This window comes from Vigna unguiculata, chromosome 6 (genome assembly GCF_004118075.2).
Source record: "Vigna unguiculata cultivar IT97K-499-35 chromosome 6, ASM411807v1, whole genome shotgun sequence".
Classification (NCBI taxonomy): domain Eukaryota; kingdom Viridiplantae; phylum Streptophyta; class Magnoliopsida; order Fabales; family Fabaceae; genus Vigna; species Vigna unguiculata.
Window position 1 is genome coordinate 16,542,350 of NC_040284.1, and position 21,245 is coordinate 16,563,594.

A 21,245-nucleotide genomic window follows, 5' to 3' on the forward strand; every position below is an offset into this window, starting at 1 on the left:
AATGAATTCCTTCATCCAGTAATAAAAGAAATACATGTCTCATTGTTCAAAAAATGTAAAATTGTTATCTTAATGAAATGTTTACAAATGAAAAGAACTTTTTTTGTTTGAAAGTACTAAAAACAACTAAGGAAAAAGTTACTTTTCCAAGAACTACCCACATAACACTCTTAAATGTTGTGAATCCTCAACATGTGTACTATCATCTAATCTAATGATAAATTATGATCATCGCAATCAAACACAACAAACATAAGAGTCAATTATAAAAACACATATCCTACAGGTTAAAACTAAAATATATAATTTATCATCACAATTTATCCACATAATTTACATAGTTTCTAGCATTTATAGTAACTCATATACATTTGCAACATTATATGAATACAAGGTCTCAAACTTATACAGAGTCACAGGTTCACAGAGAACCCCCACCAACTCACACAAAGTTACCATATATCCTATTCATGTGAAAGTGTTAACTATAACACTCCCATGGAGTTTCAAACCTTTCTCTCACACAAAGTTTATTCACTATCTCACTCACATGGAGCTCCCAAACATGTTTTCCCACACAACTTAAGATATCTCAACCCACACAAGGTTACCAATTGTACCACTCACACAAATTTTACCAATCATTCGCTAACACAGCTAAAATTCGTGCTCACATAGAGACTTACAAAGTCAATCATACTCACACAAAGACTTACAAAGTTTATAAGATACCATTACCCATACAAGGCTACTCACACAAAGCCCACCTTTTTGCTGAGACACGCAACACATATCATTCATACAACCATACCTCACATACACATAAAACAAATGTTTAACAATAATTGTTTATAACACATGCAAACCAGGCAACATATACATTATATTAAAACAAGAATACAAGATAATGTAGTAAGGGAGGATGAAGATCTGTACAAACAGTTTTAGAAAGTAAAAGCTTTACCATCAACTCAACATTTTGTTTGAAAAGTATTGCTCAACAAGGTCGCTACAAAAGACAATTTACTTAATAGACTGATTAATGTGGAAAACAAAACATGTATGTTGTGTGGTACTAAGTCATTTATTTTTCACGTGTACAATTGTTGCAAATACTTGGAACTAGTGTGATAATTGGGCAAGTATATGTGCAACTTACCAAAATAGTGCACAAGCTAACTTCTTTCTATTTACTCTTCTTGGTTTAAGTTATAAAGGAAATTGTGCGTGGAAATGTATGTGGTTTGCAATCATATGAAACATATGGACCCATAGAAATAATATATTGTTAGGGAAAGGAAAGTTGGATCCTGAGGAGATTATTTACCTTAGCACAAATCAAGGCATGGGCTTGGATTACCAAAAAAAAACCTAAAAGCTAAATTCTCTTATTCGAATTGGTTTTTTTGTCCATCTATGTGCTTAAAGTCTATATCTACCTAGCTATGTGACAGAGGGGAGAGAAAGTGAGTGTTGTAACTTTGTTTGCATTAAACCATCAATGAGAGAGCAATAAGACAAATCTATGTAAAAGCATTTGGAGTGTCATTTGGTTAGTTCTTTCAAGGTTGCATGGGACTTTTATGGTTTTTTATTTATTTATTCAAATGATGTTTTCTAATCTCAGACATCTTAGTCCAGATCTATCTTTTTTGCAAATATAATTTGATGGATAAAAATCCATAGGAAAGAGATGTTGTTCATGTTTTATTAGAAACTTGTGCAGATATATTAGACAGAGGTTGATATGCCGAGAACAACAATAGAGAAAATAAACTTATAAATTGAGAACTAGACATGAAGTTGTGTTTTTCTCAATGGTAACACGCTATTATGAGTAAATGATGGAATATGCAAGGGATCCAAATTATACAAGGATGAAGAAAGTGGAGAGAAATGGATTGTTTTAGCTAAAGATCAAAACAATTGTAATTCTCTTTGTTGAGATCTTTGCTCCATTTAATATAATTATTTGCCTATTAAAAAAAGGAGAATATAATTCATTCCTATCACTAATAAATATTTGTTAGCTCACTTCAACACCTAAAAATATTTAACATCCATTCATGAAATTAACATAGTTATAAATCATAAAATCCTTCCTTTATTACAAACTCAACCCTATACCACATAATAATAACATGAACCAAAATCATATCCAAACAAATGACAAGACTTGTTAGTTTTCCTTACATACACATAATTTGCTCCAACAGGTAAGCCATGGACAAAGCCTAATTTCTAACATGCATTTTCATCCATCACGGTACATGAACACAATCACCCATAAGTGAATGATAGAAAAGAATAAACTAGTAAGCTCGTGTTGCCTAGAAACTTAACATTTCAATTAAACATCTTCAATGTTCACTCTCATGTTCCTCCTTGTTAGTTTCAAAAATCACTCATGTTTCTATTAGACTACTACACTACTTTGATTTGAATGTTTAATCACTATTCCAACTTGCCTTTTTAGGAAACCCTCAGCCCAAATCCAATTTTATCTTCTACGGGATTTAGGGGAAAAAAATCAAAGAAAATTGTTCAAAGATATATTCTTACACTAAGTTTCTATTATGTAATTTTGTTCTGGTGACAACTTATAGTAAATGTAGTTTGACAGGAGGAGATCTTTGAATCTAATTCAACTTATGAGCCTTCTAGAAATAGAGTCAAGTGTCCAAAATATGTAATGTAAAAAACGTATAAGTTAGTTACCCACTTAATTTCTAATATATGTTTTAATAAATGAATTAAAATTGTATATTGATATTAATATAAAAATAAATGAGTTGTTTACATTATTTCACACATTCTATTTAACACTATATTAGAAATTGTATCTTGATATTCTAGCTCAATTTTAGTTTGGAATATAGTTTATAACACGTAAAAATTTGAATGTCATTGAGTTAAAAAGACTATATTTATTTTTAAAGTTTGAAGACTAAAATGTCAAAATTTTTTAAAACATGAACTAATTCCAATTTTACTTCCAAGTTTAATAATTACAAACATATTTAATCATAAATAAAAACTTAAATATTAATAAAAAAAATAGAGACATAATCAATTATATACATCTCTATTCAAATTTTCGTATATATATATATATATATATATATATATATATATATATATATATATATATATATATATATATATATATATATAATTTTAATCACATCGTTACAATTTAAATAAAAGAAACTAATAGATATTTTTGTCATTTTATAAATTGACTAACCTAAAAAATATTTTATTACATTAGTTAAATTACTAATAAACTTTAGTTTCTTTTAGTTTTTTCTTAATCCAAATAATTACTTTTTTTCACTTTTTTTCTCTCTCTTTTTCTTCTTGATCTATTTCACTCTCTAACTTTTAGTCCAAACAATAAATTTTTAGTTTTGTGTGTTTGTTTTTAACTTTATGTGTTTGTTTTTAGCTTTATTTAGGTTAAAAAATGTTGAAGGAACTCCTAGTTTCCCCTATCATTTTTTTCTTTTTCCTAATATTATTAAATTGATCCATGGAAAAGAAGAAAAGTTAGAAAAAAAAAGAAGTAATGAGTCATGACCTCCTTTTTAAAAATAAATTAAAATTGGGCACTTATCCATTCTTTCTTTACCATGTTGTTTCCTTTTTGTAGGTGACTTTTGCCAACATGCCATCCACATAGTTGATTCATGATTGGTAAACAACAGAAAAGAGAAAGTTAGAGTACTTGCAAAGAAGTCAAACAGATGTAACAAAAAAAAAAAAAACTATGCATGATGAAAATAATATAACAATATTAGAGATGAAGAAAAATAGTGATTTTCAAATTTAAAGGACTAAAAAAAGTATGAATATTGTTTAACTCACTCATTTTACCAATCTAATTAAAAACATATTTAAGTCAAATTATTACCTAATCTAAGATATAGTTATCAATGTGATTAATAATAACCTAAGCTTTACGCACTTATAAAAAATATTCATGCAGTGAAAAATCATGTTGAATATCGTGAACCTAACTTACCATTTTGAATGAAAAATGTTATCTTAACCATCTTTTTTTCTATGCAGAAAGTTTGAAGTTATAAATATTTTTTTTCTAAGATCGAATATGAGTTAGCAAAACTAATGTATGGTGAATAAAAATGATTATAGACTTAAATAGTCCTTGCAAATGAAATTAAATAAATAAAGAAAAAGATGAAAAGAAAGCAGGTGTGTATGTGTACTTGGTTTGCAGATTTCAAGTAATAAAAAGTGTGAGAAAAGGATGCATGCTTACCCATGTCCCAAAATAGTGAAAAGCTATAACCCTAAAAGACCAAAACATTGGCCCTACAACACACCACTGTTACTCTTTTCTTATTCTCTGTCTTTTTCTGTCTTCCCCACATGCATGCCTCACCTTTTTCTTCTCTTCACTTCTTAGTAGAGAGCTTATAAAAGTTGATATCAAACTGAGTTTAAATATTTTTTATTATCTTCATCTTTCATCTTAGATATTTTTTAAAGATAAAATTGTAATGAAATTTCACACTCCAAAATAAATAGTATATTGCTAACTTGTAAAGTTAGACTTATTAGGAATCTAAGTGTGAGTTTAAATTTTACATTAATTAGAAATGAGAAAATATAGTACTATATAAGAATAAAGACCCCATAAATTCATTGTCTTAAGATTTTGAGTTGAGAGTGGTATTAATATCTTATGTAATTAGACTCAGATCTCATTAACATCGTATCTTTTCAATGGAACTTCCTCTGTAAACCTAAGAAGACTTGTGAATTTAAAATAAAACATGAAAAAGGTTGTGAATTTAACTCATCTGTTAACAAATACAAAAGCCTAACAAAAAAAAAAACATTAACTCTTTATCTGAAAATATCTCCCGTAAAAAGATGTACACAAAACCAAACAAAAGAACAACTGAAGTTGATTAGCAGAAGCAAGAGAACGAAGACAAAAGAACATGGTGGCTTCGATATCTGATCCCCTTAAATTTTGTTGTCGTCGTCGTTGTTTGTCTCACAACTTTTTGGTCATGTGGTACATCATGAAATCTTCAGAGATATTCGTATATTGCTCTTCATTCAACTTTTCCTTCCTTCAAGATGCTGGCCCTCTACATGCAATACACTATAAGCAAAAATATATATATATAAACTACTCACAAACTATGAAATCAAAAGTACTTTTAACCCTTCTCTTCTGCATCACATCAATCTTACACATCATTACAATGTTGACTCCATCTTATTATAGCGTAGTTCCTTGCCACATCACGACAAGTGCACACTTATTTCAGAAAGAGAAAAAGAAAACAAAAGGTTAGACACATTTTTTAAGATTAATTTTTTGATACATAATATCCTATTGAGAAATTAGGCGAAGACTTTATGTTAAAAAATTGAATTTTATAATTGGAAACCGTGATTTTTATAAAATTCACTTTTATCGGTCGGTAAGAACCTTATTGAAAATTTTACATCAATTAAAATTACATTTTTAGTTTTTAAATTTGGACGTAAAATTAAAATTTATCTTTATTTTAAATTTTAATATATTTTGACTTTTAAACTTTAAAAATGAATGAATATAATCTTTTTAATCCAATGACATTAATTTTTTTTGGATTTGTTAATCATTTGAGTTGGAATGTATCAAATAGATGAACAGTTCAAATGTTAATTTGAAACGTGTTTAATACATTAATAAATTTTAACACAATTGAATTAAAAGGATTATATTCATTCATTTGTAAAGTTTGGAACCAAAATGTACCAAGGTTTGTGATGTAGACAAATTCTAATTTTGTATTCAAGTTTAGGGATTAAAAAAATATTTAACCCTTGAAAATAAAATGAATTTACAATATATAAAGTATATACATATCTCACTTTACAAGTTGATTTTGTAAGGTTGAGTTAGACTTAAAATATATTTCTTAAGATAAGTCATTCAAAGTCCATCTTATCAAAAAAAATTCTTTGTTGGTTCATCGTATCACCCGCTACGGGATCTAGTTTCACACTTAGGATGTGTATTTTTGACATGTGAAGGGTGTGTTAGAGATTTGACATCAAATAGAAATAAGTAAATTTACAGTATATAAGTAAATAGTATATAAATAAATATATAATATATCATATCACCTATTAATGTCTAATTTCATACTCAAGAAATATATGCTTTGACATGAAGAGAATGAGTTGGGAATTTGATATCAACTAAAAAAATATTAAATTACACTCTATAAATAATACAAATCTCACCTTATGAACTAATTGTTGAGAATATTACTTAATATTCTTTATTTAAATTAGTTTTTAGAAAATATTTCAGTTTTAGAGATATGTTTCAGTTTTTGAAATTAGTTATTATTTTATATTAAAAGTGAGATATTGTAAATATTTTATAACTGATATTCTATTACATTTTACTTTATATATAGGGTATATTAATAAAATATAAAAACATGTTCCTCCGTAAAACATATCTCATATATCTCTCATATTTCCAAAAGCCCTAAAAATTCCAACAGAACCATTGGTTTTACTGTTAGTAGAATGGAAGGAAATATGTCACATGTCGCTATTCCACTCTTTGATGGTGAAAGTTATGATCTATGGGTGGTAAGGATGCAAACATATCTAGAGGGGCTAGATCTATGGAAAGTCATAGAGGAAGATGATGTTCCCTTGCCTGAAAATCCCACTATGGCTCAAATCAAAGCGCATAAAGACAAAAAGACAAGAAAGGCAAAGGCAAAATCATGCTTGTTCGAAGGTGTTTCACAAATGATTATGACCAGGATCATGACTCTAAAGTCTCCCAAAGAAATTTGGGAATACTTGAAAGCAGAATATGAAGGGAACGAGAAGATTCGAGGCATGAAAGTTTTAAACTTGATAAGGGAATTCGAGATGCAAAGGATGAAAGAGTCGGAGACAATTAAAAAATACTCAAACAAATTATTGGATATTGCCAAGAAGATAAAATTGTTGGGAAAAGAGTTTTCAGATTCTAGACTCGTTGAGAAAATTCTGGTGACAATGCCGAAAAGATATGAGGCATCTATTACTTCCTTAGAAAACACAAAAGATTTATTTACAATTACCTTGACAGAGGTTATACATGCCTTGCAAGCACAAGAACGTCGAAGATTGATGAGGGAAGATCATGAGGTGGTTGAAGGTGATTTAAATTACACAGAAGAAAATGCTCTTGTAGTCAAAAAAATTAGAAGGAGCAAATACAACAACACACAGGTTTTTCCATCTTGTCCCCATTGCAAGAAAAAAAGTCATCAATCCAACCGGTGTTGGTGGAGGCCAGATGTCAAATGTCACAAATGCGGTCAATTGGGACATGTGGAAAAGGTATGCAAATCCCAAGATTCTTAAGAAGATGTTCAGATTGTGGAACTATTCAATTAAAACTCATTCGGGTATCAAATTAATTTATTAATTTTTTATGTCTTATATGTTCCTGAGATTACCCAGAATTTGTTAGCTGTTACTTAAATGTTAGAGAAAGGATATAAGATCTCCTTTGAAAATAAAGTTTTTGTGATAAAAAAAAAAGCTAACAACATAGAAGTATTTGAAGTTCACATGAAAGACAAAAGATTTGCGTTGGATGTGATGAAGGAGGAATGTGCTACAAATAAAGTGAGTATGAAAGAAAGATCAAAATCAGAAGAAGATAAATATCTCTGGAAGAAAGTAGACTTCCAATTGAAGAAAGTAGATAGAGGTCTACATTCTAATATTTACAAAGTCTAATGCCACTACTATGAAATCCACCATTGACAAAGAAGATGATGATAAAAGAAGAAATACAAAGAAAAATATCAAATTGAAGAAAGATGTGATGCCATGGAAGAAAGAGAAAAACAAAAATTACAAGCAAAAAAAAGGAAAAAATCAAACATCAAAAGATTGGGAATCAAATATATATGAAGATATAAAATTTAAATAAACAAATATTAAGCAAGAAGGAATGTTATCTTTTTTTATTTAAATTAGTTTTTAGAAAATATTTCAGTTTTAAAAATTACTTATTATTTTATATTAAGAGTGAGATATTATAAATATATGATACTCTGTTACATTTTATTCTATATATAGAGTATATCAATAAAATACAAAAATATATTTCTCCATATAACATATCTTACATATCTCATATTTTCAAAAGTCTTAAAAATCTCAACACTAATTTTATAAGATTGAATTAAATTTAACGTTCACTTTAACTTTAAATTTAAAATATAAAAAAATAGAAAAAGGATATTTTTCTACTCGTTCATAGAATTTGATAGTTTATATGAGGATATTATAAATAGGATAAAGCATTGGCATTGGTCAAGTTGAATGGAATTTGATCCAACCTCATCAATCCAATATAACCAAAATTTAATATATTTAAATTCATACAAATTTTATCTATTATCCAAATCCGATCAAATTGTCTATTTTATTCGATTTTATTTATTGAACATTATTCACTTGTCCATTCCATTTCAACTCAACTTTACGTTCAAAATTTACCTGAGAATTTTTTGGAGATGGATAGGATATGAATTTTTGTTGTGACCCCTATGAAGCCAGTGTGGAGGAATGAATAGGAAACACAAATGTTTGATGACACATGATATCGTCCTGAGAGGGGGGCCTAGACATAGATGCACTTCTATCTATCTATCACTCATAACTCAATTACTATTCTTTAGCTTTGTGTTTCGTCACTTTTCACTGTCACTGTTTCTATGTATATATGGAAACCCAAGGTTTTCTCTTTCATTTCTTCTTTTGTGCTCTCACAAACGCTTAAATCTCATTTTATTATTCACATTTCCATTTTCTTTTTCATTAATATCTTAAGATTCCACTTCCCATCTTTTAAATAATATATAATATTCTATTATTGTAGAATTTTATTGGAATCATATATTTCAAAATGATGACTTTTATAATACTTTACTTTTGTGAATAGGGTATTTCTTGCAGAGAACTAATCATTGATTTTTCTGTATGATTTGACTACTCTTATGTTTTTCTGTATATTTCAAACACAAAAATTTGTTAATCACTTCACATTATCGTTTCTTTGGGATACATCTTTTAGCCCTTCATATTTTCCTTTTTTTTTTCTTTTAAGAAGTTTAAATTTTGGATAATATTAGAAATTTATTTTATATTGTTTAATTTAAAATTTAAAATATCTTTTAAATTATATAGTCCAAAATTATAATTTTTGAAATATATTTTTGAAATCTAAAAATACGTTACATATTATGTAATTTAAAAACGTATTCTGAATTAAGAAAATGAAATTTAAATCATAAACTTCATAATATATTTTTAAATTATGAAATTTAAAGTGTAATATAAATTATGTGATCTGAAATATATTTTTTATTTATAAAATTTAGAATTTTAAAACTGTATTGTAATATTATGAATTTAAAAGATACTTTTACATTGTATAATTTAATTTCAGACATTTTTCAAACCCCGTGAAAAAGAAAGGCATGGGAGTGCAAAAAGTATTACCCAAAACTTCGAAGTTAAAAAAGAGATGACCCAATGAATACAATTTCAACATTAACATGTTGATTGAACCCATTTATCCAAAACCAGTGGACACTTATGAATAGAAAACAAATTATTGTTCTTTACTAAAATTATAATATTCAGCATTATATATAGTTAAATATAGAATTAGAATATAGAACTATAATATATGTTAATATAAATATAGTATTACTTTAAGCATAATACAATATATTAAATGAAAAAAAATTGTTGTTAATACGTAATTACTGATGAAGATACAAATTATAAAATAATATTATCCATCAGATCGATTTAAAATAATGTGAAGTATAAAACATACCTATTTTCAAATTGCATTTTACTTTTGTATGATTAAATGGTGGATTAAAAATATATTTAATATAAGAGTTTTATAAAATACTGTAATAAATTCTTATTTTACTTTAACTCAGTCTCGTTATACTATTTTGAAGACTTTTTTACAAAATATATATGAGATATATATTTTTAAAATTTGTATTCGTATTTTAAATTAAAAAATATTTTTTATTCTTAAAATTTGACAATTTTATACTAGCATGATCCAATAAAAAAATTAAAAGATTGAGATCCTAAATTAAATATTTCACCTATGATTTCTGGACTGAAGATATTCTAAAAATCTATCTGTCTGCCAAAATTTAGAAACCAATGGAGATAAAAGGTTTCATCATAATCCAGTAGTTAGAAAAAAAAAGATTTAATTTTAAAATTATATACATGTCAAAAATTATGTTTAACCGTACAAAATATGTTTTTTTCACTCCCCATTCAATATAATGAATCCATCTATACTTTTTTCTCCTTGCACCTCTATAATTTCCAACTTCACCTCCGTAAAATTCATACTTTTGTAACTGATTTATAGATTAATTATTTTGGAAATTTTCTAAAAACGTTTTTTTGAAATATCTAGAATATGATTTTTGGACAGAAGTTCTATAATATAAATTATAAGACAGAATTTTGCGAAACAAATTTTTAAAAATATAAGAAATGTTTTCAAAAATAACTTTCGAAAACAAACAACTTTCCAAAACTAATGAAATGTGTTTCAAGTTTTCTGAAATAAAATTTTCGAAAATAATTTTTTCAAAACATACATGTTGCAACAAATTTTCAAAACGATTTTTTTTTCAAAACAAACCCTCACTCTTATTTTTTTTTTTTTTTTTCCTTTCGAATAGAATGCACGGCAGAACAAATGTACAGTAACGACGGCGCGGCAACAACAATGATGGAAGTGGCGACGGAAACAACAATGGCAGCAGTGATGACATACTGCAATTAAGAGGGTATTTTAATCATTTTAATATGGAATGCAATTAATAATAAGGGAAGTGCAAGAAGAAAAATCTATCTACCTAGCGTTGAATAGTAGGCCCAAGCTCAAAGGGTATGTGTGCCTATAGAACATGGTTGTTTCTCCCTGCACCTCCAACCATTTCTTTAGCATCCTCAAATTTTACCAAACTACCTAAAATACCCTTTTAACTTTGACCATCTACACCCAAAAATAATTTTCGATAATATATTTTGACTTCCGAAAGTCAACTTTCGGTAATATATTTGGACTTCAGGAAATCAATTTTGGATAACATATTTTGACTTCCGGAAGTCGACTTCCGATTATATATTTAGATTTCCGATAATATATTTTGACTTCCGGAAGTTAACTTTTGATAATATATTTTGACTCCCGGAAGTCAACTTCCGCTAATATATTTTGACTTTCGAATTTGACTTCCGATAATATATTAATATTCTAATTTTTATTTTCTTAAAGAATATTTTAAAAATATTACTCCATTTTTTTAATTTTTTAAAATATTTTATTAAAAAATAATGTTTTTTAATTTAATTTATTTGAAAATATTATATTAAGAAATATGAAAACATAAAAAATAAATAAAATAATAAATAATAAACTAAAAATCATTTAAAACTTGAAAACATAAATTTTAATTAAAATTAAAAATAGTTAAAGCAGAATTAATATTTTTTTAATATAAAGTTTAAGTATTTTTAATTTAATTTATTTCTTAAGTATTTTTAATATATATATTTAAAAAATAAAATTATATATATGTATATATAATTTTTTATATAATGTATTAAAAAAATTAAACTAAAAAATAAAATTTAAAAACAAAACTTTAAATTAAAAAAAATATAAACGAAAAAAACATAAATTTTGACTTCCGGAAGTCAAATTTATTTTGACTTCCGAAAGTCGACTTTATTTTGACTTCCGAAAGTCGACTTCTGGTAATATATTTTGACTTCCGGAAATCGACTTCCGGTAATATATTTTGACTTTTGAAAGTCGACTTCCGGTTATATATTTTGACTTCCGAAAGTCAACTTTCGGTGATATATTTTGACTTCCGAAAGTCAACTTCCGATGATATATTTTGAGTTTCGGAAGTCGACTTCCGGTGACATATTTTAACTTTCGGAAGTCGACTTCCGGTGATATATTTTAACTTTCAGAAGTCAACTTCCGGTGATATATTTTGACTTTCAGAAGTCGACTTTCGGTGATATTTTTTTACTTCCGGAAGTATTCTTCACCGGAAGTCGACATCCGAAAGTAATTTTGGGGGTGTGATGCATGTGGCTTTAATTAAATGGTTAAAGGGTATTTTTGGGATTTAAAAGTTTTTTGGAGGTGTAGAAGAAATTTTGGAGGTGCAAGAAGAAAGAGCCTAGAACACCTACCGGTCTACTATCCATGATTATAACCTCCATTTCAACTCAATCTTCAACTAAACTCCTGGAGCAGTTGTGCTAAAAAGTGGTGAGTGTGATCCTTCTCTTGTGCAGTTTTTCCTATGAATCAAGATGTGGAAAGGGTAAATGTATAAAATGTAAAGACTTGAAAAATTGTATTTTAGAAGTGATGATAGTTTAAAAATAGTGAGACTTAATTATTTTAATATTAAAAGATTTTAGTATAAATAGTTTTGTTATAAACAAGTTTCATTATTTTAAAACACATTATCTCTCTAGAAACTACTTTTCTATAGTTCATGAGTTTATGAACTTCTCTTTAAGAGTTCATCCTCGTTGCTTATTTGATTGAAGAAATAAGACCGTAATGTTAATATTCGTTGTGAGCTCTTCAATTTGGAATGATCAGTCTCTTCATTTGTGTACGTTGAGTTTCAACCATTTTTTGGTCTATTTTTGTTTTCTGTTGCATATGAGCCTTCTTTCACTTGCATGCATATTTTTAGTCATTCGTATAAGTCTTTACTAATTAGTGATTATAATGTTATGTCTTGATCCAGATATTATAACGCTATGTCCGGATCGTTTTTGTGTTGCTCCTAGGTATATATAAAGCATCATGTAGAGTTAACAATGTTTTAGGTGTCTTAGAGCTTATTGAGTAGTTTTAATAGGTAAGGGAAGTTAGTCTTTATCTCTGTGTGTGAGTTTATCAATTTGATGTTTTGCATGTTATTGCATTATTGCTTGTTGGGAATGAAAATTTGATTGTTTCTAATGAATCTGGTTTGATTTGTAAGGTTTGGATGATTGTTTCATGCCTAAGTGTTTTGGTTTATTTTATGTTGATTGAAGGAATTACGAGCGAATTGGTACGAACCTAATGTTTTAAAACTAATTTTTGACCAAAGCACTAAAAAGGGAGTATCAAATTAATCAATTGAACATGTCTCATTTCCTTAAATCACATATTTTCATTTGCTGATATATGATACAACGTTTAATAGTGGCAATATAGGGTTGAGCATCAGCCTTATTGTGCAAGTTTGGGAGCATTTTAACTTAAGGTCATTGAGCACTAGTTTGTACTACTGAGCGTGGTAGTTTGTGAATGCTTTGGCATTGAGCGGTAGCAAGGCACCCGCTGAGCGTCATCTTTGCACTGCAAGTCTGGCGCATTTTAGCTCTTGAGCACCAAAAAGTGTCGTTGAGCAACCTTTTGCGAGAAGAATGACGATAAGCACCAAAATTGTCACTGAGCACCACCTTTTTTGTAAGAGGTGTGGCGCTAAGCGCTAGTTTGTATGTTGGCCTTGTTTGCTTATTTGGTTGTTTAATATAAATCTACAATGGAGCTGATGTATGTTTATAATGTCGTTTATTATTAATTGATGTGATAATATGGTTGTTGACATGTATGATAGTGGTGTTTGATGAATTTCAAGGAAAAATTATTTGACGATTACCATAGTGTATGCATTGACATAAGGATGTCAATAAGAAAGTATCATGAACTCTAATAACTATTTACACTCAAATATAGTAGAATGAGTTATGTGGCGAGAGTCGCAAGAGGTTATAGTCACTGAGTGATGGGAAAAACAACAACACAACCAATTTACCAAAGAATACAACGGATATAATTTCTCATAACTTACAAGAATCTATAAGGAACAACTATCAGAGAACAATAATAATAAATCACCACAATCACAAATAAAGACAACAAGATTTTTAACATGAAAAATTCCTCAAAGTAAGGGTAAAAACCACGAGTCATCTAGACCAAAGAAATTGCTTCATTATGATCAACAAGAGTACAAATGAGTCTTAATCAACTACAAATATTAGTGCTAACACCTAACCAAACAGGAAAGCAACAAAGTTTTCAAAAAGAGAAGAATAAAGAGAAAAAAAAAACTAAAAAAATTTGTTGTAGTGCGAAACTAATTTCTCCCAATTTAGACCTGATATTGACGATCCAAATAATCCAAATGAAGAACATTATGTTTTGAACCTACTGTAAAATTTTCAGCACGATCCAATGGTGAACAAATTCATAGTGTTGATTTTACGATGGCAACTCAGTGAAAACGTGAACATATTTTTTCCTCTTCCTCTCTTTCAATGTGCCAGGGTTCTTAATAGATTATGACTCTACTTTTTTTTGTCTCTTTTTTATTTTCTAGCCCTCTCTCCACTAGGTTAAGTGAGACAAACACTTCTTAACTTTTGGGCCTTTTTTTCACATAGGAAGGGAGCCTAATAACCGACACTGGGTTGGTTTGGTCCTAAACGCAAAAAGGACTTATTATGTATGGTTGGGTGATAAACCCTTGAGGCTAGGCTCTACAAAGCTTAGAAACCACCACATGTGCTCACCTCTAGTGAGTCCGACGTCATTAGCATGTATCCAAATAATTGAGTTTAGAATCATTTGTTTTGTGTGCATATACATTCCTTGTATTTTATCCATGTTTTCTTTGCATGGATAATATATATATATATATATATATATATATATATATATATATATATATATATATATATATATATATATATATATATATATATATATATATATATATATATATATATATATATATATATATATATATATATATATATATATATATATATAATATGATTTATCTGTTTTGGGTTAACTCTTTTGTACACTAGCTTACCCTTTTGAGTGTTTTGTGTTTCTTGTGTTTGTTTGTCTCTTTTTTTTTTCAATGATCATCATATCGGTGTGAGTGGAGGAAGATGTAAGTTTAAAGACACCTCTAGAGGATAAGGAGTCATCAATTAAACTAGTGGAATGTCTTAGGGAGCTTTTGTTGGTTTTAGTTTGTTCTTATAAATGTTATATTTTTATAGTCTTATATTTTGTAAGACTATATTAATATGTTTTATATATTGAATTATTTGTTTTTAATATTATGATGAAGTGTCCCATTTTAAGATTCTAAAATAATGTTACAAAAGGCTAACAAATTTACAGAAATATATGGTAAAATTTGTGACAATTAAACCACCAACATGGCATGTAATGGATGGACTTAAAATTGTTGCATGTAGGAAGCAAATACCTCTTATGTTGGCATGGGCTATTAGCATTTTGAAGTGCCAAAAATATTTTTATGGGTTAAATATGTTTTTAGTCCTAAACTTTGATGCAAAATTGGAACTTGTCCCAGTTCAAAACTGTGATACATTTTGGTCCTTAAATTAAAAAAATGAATAGATATAATCCTTTTAACCCAATTTTGTTAATTTTTTTGAACGTGTCAAACGTGTTTAATACTATTATTTGCACTACAAGAAAAGTCATGATTAGAGTCCCAATAAAATCCACCCCCAAAGTAAAAAAACGAACACTAATGCATCTATCATGCGTGAGTTTTCGATCCTTGCCCTGTACCAAGAAGCTTTTCAATATTTGAGTGCGCTTTAACAATTGATAACAAATTAGATATGATCAGACCCATTCAAAGTGTAATTTAAAAGTAAAGAATGAGAGGAAAAATGGAGGGATGAAGCAGGACTGTATACAAGTGTTTTTCTATTTATAGGGCATTGATTAGGTAAAAGGAATCAAGAGAAAGATTGGATTGGATAGATGGCGAGGGTTCAAAAGGGGAAAAGAAAGGTGTTGAGGGATGAGAAAAGGGTGAAATTAGAGAGGAAAATGGAATAAAGAAAAGATAATGAAGGAAAAAGAGCCATCTGGGTGTAGTAGAGGAAATGTGAGAGTGACATGTGAATTGGTCATGGCACGGATGGGATGAATTTTCTAGTGATAAACAAGAAATTTGTACCATAGGATCTAATATTAAAAGGACAAAAACATAAAATAAAAATCAAGGAAGTGAAAGCAAAGGCAAATATATATATATATATATATATATGTATATATATATTATATATATATAAATAAAGATTATTTAAACCAAGTGCAATTTGCAAGAAAAATGTCTTAATTTGCACTTCAGGATAACTTTAATTGGTCGAAAGGAACTTCTATATTGCATTATTATATGCGATCCCACTTAAATAAATAAATAAATAATGTGGTTTGAGAGTTAAATATTTTAAAACAGGTTCATAGATTTCAATGAAAGATTTTCTTTCATATTTTACCAAAGTTAAGATTACTACTACAATCATCTCCTTACCTTTTTTTTATTCAAACTGATAAAATGATGGTAAGAATTTTCTGAACATTCCCCCATTTTCTAAGCTAAAAAGGCAGTGACAGAGCATTTTTAACCTAAAATACATATCTTATACATCATGATGATGTTGCCCCAACCATGGTGTTTGAATTGATAGTGTTATATGGTGAAATAATTATGATTGATGATATGCTTTATACATGTTGCACATGTGCATAGATGTAGAACTACTATCACTTTGCAGAAAGGTGTTCACAAAGGTTGGAGACACAAAAGGTTTAGTTTGGAATATGTAAGAACAAATGAAATTATATAATAAGGAATCATCACAAAGCACATTGAATTCTCTGCATTTTGTATAAATAAATGCACATCATTGTCCCTGCATAAGTCTGAAACCTTTTCTCTTTCACTCACCCAACTCCTCTCCATTTTCTATAGTCTGATGAATACCCACTCATTCATTCACCACAAATAAAAAAATTCTTCTCTTTTTTTGAAACTATTTCCTAAACTTTTCCTTGGCACGGAGAAACAATGCAAGAAAACACCAAATTTCCCATCTGCACATTGTCACACACAAACCACACACCCTCAACAAAAATGGGAATCACAATACCCTCAAACAATAATTTTGAAACATGAAAAGCATCATTCATATTCATGGTTGATCACCATAACCCCAAAAGAAACTAAAAAAATGAATGTTTAGGGGACATAATGCTTACCCAAACTCACACCTCACAACAACACAAACTCGTGAACCAATCTTTGAAGCTCAAAGCACGTAACCTACTATGGCGAAACGTGAAGCCTAGATTCAAGACCGTGTTGTGCGAAGAAGAGTGAAAGTTGGAGAGCGGTTTGTGTAAAGAAGAAATGTTGACCTTGGGAGCATAGAGAGAGACAAAAAGGAAAATGGTTGAAAATGAGATACAAGAGTGGAATGTGAAAAGATGGGAGGTGACAAAGTGCAAGGAGTAAGAGAAAGTAGTGTAGCTTTCCTGAATAAAATAATACATTGTATTTACTACACTACAAGTTTTAGCTTTTCTTCAATAAAATAATATTTTCTTTTTGTGTCAAGCAAACTCTTATATCCAGATTAATAGCTAGCGTGGGTTCAACCCAAACTATACCGTCATTAATATGATGCACTTTGTGACACGTGACTTAATAATGAAATTTTGAAAATTTAATATAATTGTGCAACTTATTATGTAGGTCACTCAAAAAACTACACGTGGTGCACTTTTATTTTTTCATCCGCACTTTTTTCTTCTATTATTTTAAAATTTTAAATAATATTTTAGAGTGGGTTAAAGGTGGATTAGGCGCACGCTAATTTTTTTTTACTTTGTTTTCTTCTTTTATTTGCTTCTTACATCATGTCAAGCTAATATATGAAAACTATTTTCATGTTTTTTTTAGTGTTGAGTTATTTACATTTTTTATATGTTCTCACTTCAATGTGAATTTAAAACTACATTTAGATGTCCAAAATAATTAATTAAAAGAAATATATTTATTTTTTAAATTTAAAGACAAAAGGTATTAAATTTTTGAAAAAAAAAACAATTTTATTTTCGCGACAAGAAATTTAACGTTTTTTTATTGCCAAAATAAATCCTCTTAAAAGGAAATAGAAATGTATTGTGTTCATATCCCTAAGAGGATAAGATTTTCAAACACGTCAATGTCACTAATGTTTCCACAATCCTGACACATGAGTTGATTCATTTATTTGATCTGTAACTGTTTTATAGAGACATCTACAAAATTTACAGGAGATAGAAGCTACTACGCGTTCTTTCAACCAGTATTCATAAATTAGTTTGCATTAAAGTATTTTTCTATATTCAATTTTTCTTCTCACGGTTTTCTTTTTCTCAATAATTTTATAAGGAGCTAAAATAATATGATTTTTTTCATACATTTCAATGCAGTGAAACATCTCCCCAATATGAATCATAATCTTCATAACTTAATTAAATTAAATTGAAATTTAAAAATCCTTTCAAATTTGACTAAATAAAATTATTTATGATTAAAATGAGTTTTTAAATTATAAAATTAATTTTAAAATCGTGGCCATTGCCTTTTTTTTGTCGTGTGTAACTTATTTTAGTTACAATATTTATAAAATATTAAATAAAATAATTAAGGTCACCTGCTTCTTAATCCCAATATTAATGTTATAAAATTAAAAGTACCATTACTCTTTCCTTTCTTTTATAATTACAAGTTTATGACCTAAACCTATGCTGGATTAAGCACTTTTATTGACAACCTTATTTTGAATGTGTTTGGAAAATTTATTAGTCAATTTTAATAATTAAAACTTAGATTTTAGCAACCACTATAAGGTACATTAGTTGTTTTAATAATTTGTTGTGTGTTAATGTTTCATTGTTTTTCATTAGTTTTATGGTCTACAACTTCACTTCCATATACATTAAAAGAAGAGAGTCATACTTGAACAAATATTTCCTCGATTAATCTTCTTTCTCTTACCTTAATGACCATACTTTTAAGCTAAGCTTTTTTTTGAAATCCTCTATAATATTCATACACATAAGTCTCTTAGAACTAAAAAACCACATAGAATTATTGAAGAAATAAAAATTACTCTTTTAACAAAATTAATTTATACAGTTATTCAAAATAAATAACCATAAAATAATATATATATATATATATATATATATATAATATTTTTATTCAACTGTAAAAAAACTTAAGTCATATTACAAAATCTCATTATTGTCTATCGGAGAAGTATCCTCACATTTATATAGTTATTAAGTAATTATTGCAAAAGAATCAAACAAACACAAGCAACACAATACATACTACATGGTAAACTAGTATTCAAAGAAAAACTAATCATAAACCAGGCAAACATGTCAATTTCACACAAACAAAGATATTATATATATATATATATATATATATATATATATATATATATATATATATATATATATATATATATATATATATATATATATATATATATATATATATATATATAATGTACATGTAACAATTGACACTAAACTCAATTATCCTGATATATGTCTTTGATATAGAATTTACTAGAGGTGTGTACCTGTTATGGTTCCTAAACTCTGCAGAGTCTAGCCCCTAGGGGTTATCACCCAATCACACGCAAGATTAATCTCTTTCACACCTAGGACCTAAACAAATTCAAATATTAGGATCTCCTACGACTCTCACCACATAACTCATTTTCCTCTATTTAAGTGTCAATGATTATTAGATTTCAAGATACCTCCTTACTAACATCTCCTATATTAAAACATACACAAACAATACCATCACAAATAATTTCCCATGAAACTCTTTAAACATCATCATTTCATATGCTCACAACATCATTTTCATGTCCATTGTTAATCATAAAACACTAAACAAAATAGCTTTGTCAATATAAATCATCACCAAAGATAAAAGAGAACATAAACACGGTCAACAAAGAAGACTAACGCTCAGTGATGGTGCTCAGCGCCATTCTTCTCGCAATGAGTGTCACTTAACGCCACCTTGGCACAACTCAATGCCCAAACACTAACAAAATATGCCCTTAAAGTGAGAATTGTCGTTTAACGCCTTAGAACTAAAATGTTCCCAAACATGTAGTGAACTCTAGCGCTCAACGCCATCTAGACGTCACTCAACATCCAACAATGTGCAGAAAGTGGTGCTCAGTGGTGGAAACTGCCACTCAACACCATATCAATTCATAGTATATGATTTTTTTTTGCATTTGAGTGAACTTAGACCTTATTAATTCCTCCCTTCGATATTACTCTCTTAGTGCTTTGGTTCAAAAAAATTTTAGCACAAGAAAAGGAGTATCAATTCGTTCAATTGACCATATTCTAAGCTTCCCAAATAACTTAAATCCCACTAGACCATTCAAGCATCAATTTACATATAGAACATACCAATTCATATCAAAACATACACATAAACTCATATTCATCAAACAGTCCATTTCATCATCAAATACCAAATCAACTTTATAAACTCACCCATGCATATGTTTACTAACTTCCTTTACCTTGATCAGGTTGCTCACAAGTCCCAAATGGAGAAACCCCCTTCTACACGCTGAAAACACCTTTTTACACTTAGAGACAAAATAAAAACGATCTGACCATGTAAACAAGAACATGAGTTGATAGAGATTCAAAAGAAAAATCACAAGGACACATGCGAGCTTGAACATCTCGTGTGCAACAGGAACAAACAAGGGAGACAAGAAAAGATGAAAATCTAACTTACCCTAGGTTGATCTTGATCAACTTGTCTTAAGAAAAAATCCTACGATCTTTGATTTTCAAAAAGATGTATACGAAGTAAGATATTTTAGAGAACATATAGATAACTCCTTTAGAGAAGAATTTTAGAAAGATAAAATGTTTTAGTGGTTTTCATAAATTTTTTTCTTATTTATTTCTTTTAGAATTGTTTAGTGAGAATTTAAAAAAAAATCATTTTTAATATTGTTATAATCAAATATATATATATATATATATATATATATATATATATATATATATATATATATATATATATATATATATATATATATATATAATTAAACCAACTTTCCTCTGGCAGTTAAACCAAAGAGTTGCCATTCTCAAGGTGAACAACTTTTAGTTGTTCAACTATATTTTTATGATATATTCTATAGTTAGA